The sequence below is a fragment of the Humulus lupulus genome, chromosome 3 (assembly GCF_963169125.1).
Source record: "Humulus lupulus chromosome 3, drHumLupu1.1, whole genome shotgun sequence".
Classification (NCBI taxonomy): domain Eukaryota; kingdom Viridiplantae; phylum Streptophyta; class Magnoliopsida; order Rosales; family Cannabaceae; genus Humulus; species Humulus lupulus.
In genome coordinates, this window is record NC_084795.1 from 235,633,561 (window position 1) to 235,638,078 (window position 4,518).

Genomic DNA, 4,518 nt, shown 5'->3' on the forward strand with positions numbered 1-4,518 from the left:
AAAAGGAGAAGAAAGAAGTACCAAGCAGAGGAGAAGAAGGCAGACGCTCTAAAGGAGGACTTGAGCTCATCACTCATCTATCTCTCTAATCTTCACCTCTCCTTTTGTATTAATTTCCTATCTAGTTTTTCTGCTCATACTCTATGGAACTTTTAAGTTCTAGTTATGTTTTTATAATTTTAGTTATGAACTAAGCTTTTGAGGATTTGGGTGGTTATGAACCCTTTGTATGAATTAATATTTTGAATGCATGGTTAAGGTTTTGATATCACTGTTCAATTGAATGTGTTGGAATGTTAATTGAATGTTAATTATTGGCCATATTTAGCATTTATTGAGCTGGATTTAACTTGGAAATGGGATATCCAGCTGAACCCATTCAATTGATGCAAGAACTTACCTAGTTTTAGGTAATTTTGAGTAGTGGAATAGGAATATTTTGCTCCCTTGTATAACTGAAGATTTGGTGCTTGATGGATTGTTTATAACCTGATTTTAATGCAGGAATGTGTTGAGGGGGTTATAGATAATAGATTGTAAGTTTTGGGAAAAACTTGCTGGGCATTTATGAAATCTGTTAACTGTGATATAATTGCTGAGCCATTGCTGTAACAACTGGAACGAAACAGAGGGGAATTAACCACCCAGATCTATTTTCTCACATCTGAAATTTACACAGAATTACTTCATTTGGTCTCTGATTTTTTAGCTTAATTAAATTTGCTTACTTACATTTAATTCCAGAATTTATCACTCAATCTCTCTCTTGATTTGGTTACTGAATTGTAAATTGTTATTAGTTGATATTGCATTTATTTAGTTAAAAGTCCCTGTGGAGATGAACTTTGATACTCTATCACTGTATTACTTGTTTGTGACTGTGTATACTTGCGCATATTTTAATCGTTAGAATTTTCACCAACAAGTTTTTGGCACCGTTGCCGGGGACTTTAAAATTAAATTCTGTTTTATCAACTATTTTACAGTTTATTTTCATTGTTTTTAACCTTGTTGGTTCAGGTTGTGCAAACTCAGGTACCTACAGTGTATGAACCAGCAAGAGGACAGTGAACTTGCTCCTATTGACCCCGAGATCGAACGAACTTTCAAAAAAAGGAGAAAGGATCAAAAGGCTAAAAGCCGAGGCACTATGGCTGAACGTGTTGATGATGAGGGGGATGGCCAGCAAGTTACTAATCCCATTGTTTTGGCGGATGACAGAGCCAGAGCAATACGGGAATACGCTGCCCCCATGTTTAATGAGCTAAATCCAGGCATTGTGAGGCCAGAAATCCAAGCAGCTCAATTCGAGCTCAAGCCAGTGATGTTTCAAATGCTCCAAACTGTGGGGCAGTTCAGCGGGATGCCAACGGACGATCCTCATGTCCACCTTCGTTCATTTATGGAGGTGAGCGATTCCTTTAAGCTTCAAGGAGTGAGTGAAGAAGCATTAAGGCTGAAGCTATTTCCGTTCTCTTTAAGGGACCGAGCTAGATCATGGATCAACACCCTTCCTCCCGATTCCGTTACAAATTGGAATGACTTGGCTGAGAAATTTCTAAGAAAATACTTCCCTCCCACCAGAAATGCAAAGTTTAGAAGTGAGATTATGTCATTTCAGCAGCTGGAAGATGAGTCCACTAATGACGCGTGGGAAAGATTCAAAGAGCTTTTAAGAAAATGTCCACACCACGGTATCCCACATTGTATACAAATGGAGACATTCTATAATGGTCTCAATGCAGCCTCTCGAATGGTCTTGGACGCTTCAGCCAATGGAGCCATTCTTTCCAAGTCTTACAACGAAGCATTTGAGATTTTGGAAAGGATTGCAAGTAATAACTATCAATGGTCAAACACTAGAGCTCCTACAAGTAGAAAGGTGGCGGGAGTTCTTGAAGTAGATGCATTAACGGCTCTAACAACTCAAGTGGCCTCAATGACCAACATCTTGAAGAATATGAGTTTGGGAGGAAATATTCAGCCAGCTGCTGCCATTCAAAGTGCAGAAGTGTCGTGTGTGTATTGTGGGGACGGGCATACTTTTGAGAATTGCCCTTCAAATCCAGCGTCGGTTTGCTATGTGGGTAATCAGAATTTCAACCGCAACAACAAACCATATTCGAACACTTACAATCCAGCGTTGAAGAATCATCCTAATCTGTCATGGGGGGGTCAAGGAGCAAGTTCAAGCACAGCACCAGCACAAGGAAGACAAGCATATCCCCCAGTTTTTTCACAGCAGCCAAGACCTTCACAACATGTTCAAAACTCCCAGCCGAACTCTTTGGAGAATCTAATGAGGGAGTATATGGCTAAGAATGATGCAGTAATACAGAGCCACGCAGCTTCTCTTCGTAATCTTGAGATGCAGCTCGGCCAGCTAGCCAATGAAATGAAAACTAGGCCGCAAGGATCTTTGCCTAGTGATACAGAAAATCCAAGGAGAGATGGGAAAGAACACTGTAAAGCTATTCAGCTGCGGAATGGTAAAGATCTGGGAAATTCTGAGGAAATACAGGGTAGTGGAGAGCCCACTTCAATCCAAAGCGAAGGAGAAACAAGTAACAAAACTGCCCAGGAAATTGCTGAAACTGGCCCAGTTGCTACAGCAAAGGGTCAGCAAACTACTCCAGTAAATTCTGGTCCTAAACCGCCCCTTCCATTTCCGCAGCGATTTCGCAAACAACAACAGGATGGTCAGTTCAGAAAGTTTTTGGATGTACTGAAACAGTTGCACATTAATATCCCCTTGGTCGAAGCATTGGAGCAAATGCCAAATTATGTCAAGTTCTTAAAGGATATTTTGACAAAGAAAAGGCGATTGGGGGAGTTTGAGACTGTGGCTCTCACAAAAGGATGTAGCGCGATGTTGAAAAGCAAGATCCCTCCTAAGTTAAAAGATCCTGGCAGTTTCACGATTCCGTGTTCTATTGGAGGTAGAGATGTTGGAAGAGCATTATGCGATTTGGGCGCTAGCATCAACCTTATGCCTATGTCAATCTTCAAAAAGTTGGGTATTGGTGAAGCACGACCCACTACTGTTACATTACAACTTGCTGACAGATCTATGGCTCATCCAGAGGGCAAAATCAAAGATGTTCTAGTCCAAGTGGATAAGTTTATCTTTCCGGCGGACTTCATCATTCTAGACTATGAAGCGGATAGAGAAGTACCTATAATATTGGGTCGGCCTTTTCTTGCTACAGGGCGGACTCTTATTGATGTACAGAACGGAGAACTTACTATGCGGGTGAATGACCAACAAGTCACATTTAGTGTATTTAAAGCCATGAAGTTTCCGGATGAAGTTGAAGAATGCTCTAGAGTTGATGTTATTGACACTTTGGTGGCTGAGAGGTTCAGCAAAAGTGTGGAAAAAGTTGCAATGGGTGCCCAGATTTTTGTAGACGAGGAGGAGTATAGCAGTGAGGAAGAGCAGATTATTACATGGGTGGATTCTTATCAACCAGTAAAGAAATTCAATAAAGTCTTTGAAGCTCTGAATCTGCCAGAAAAGCACTTCCAGCCACCCAAACCATCTGTTGAAGAACCACCCCAGCTGGAGTTAAAGCCACTGCCAAGTCATTTAAAGTATGTGTACTTGGGCGACAATGATACTTTACCTGTGATAATATCTAGTTGTCTGGAGTCTGTTGCTGAAGAGGCATTGCTGAAACTGCTGAAGTAGCATAAAAGGGCGATTGGATGGACAATGGCTGATATTCAAGGGATTAGTCCAGCGCTATGTATGCACAAGATCTTGCTGGAATCTGATTGTACTCACTCTGTGGAGCAGCAAAGGAGGTTGAATCCAGTAATGAAGGACGTGGTTAGAAAAGAAGTCATTAAGTGGCTTGATTATGGGATAATCTGTCCGATTTCCGATAGCACTTGGGTTAGTCCTGTCCAATGTGTTCCGAAGAAGGGGGGTGTTACAGTAGTTACTAATGACAGCAACGAACTTATTCCTACTCGCACAGTTACTGGGTGGCGGGTTTGTATGGATTATAGAAAACTGAACAAAGCCACTAGAAAGGACCATTTCCCTTTGCCCTTCATCGACCAAATGTTGGACCGCTTGGCGGGTAAGGAGTTCTTTTGTTTTCTTGACGGGTATTCTGGGTATAATCAGATATCTATCGCGCCTAAAGACCAAGAGAAGACTACTTTCACCTGCCCATACGGCACATTCACTTTTAGGAGGATGCCCTTTGGGTTGTGTAATGCACCAGCCACATTTCAGCGGTGCATGATGGCTATTTTCTCGGATATGGCTGAGAGTATCTTGGAGATATTCATGGACGATTTCTCTGTCTATGGGGATTCTTTTGAAGTTTGCTTGGAGAACTTAGAAAAAGTCTTAAAGAGGTGTGAAGAAACTCATTTAGTGTTAAACTGGGAAAAATGCCATTTCATGGTGCAAGAAGGCATTGTGTTGGGGCATAAAGTGTCTAGCAAGGGGATAGAGGTTGACAAGGCTAAACTGGAAGTTATTGAGAAACTACCAGCCCCTAC

The 4,518-nt window shown here is 41.5% G+C and overlaps 1 non-coding gene across 1 annotated transcript; it reads right to left on the reverse strand.

Annotated features, from left to right (window-relative positions):
• Positions 1-1,591: 1,591 nt before the first annotated feature.
• LOC133828189 (small nucleolar RNA R71) lies at positions 1,592-1,698 on the reverse strand. Its single transcript, XR_009890824.1, has one exon. It is a non-coding gene; the product is annotated as a small nucleolar RNA R71 (small nucleolar RNA).
• Positions 1,699-4,518: the final 2,820 nt, after the last annotated feature.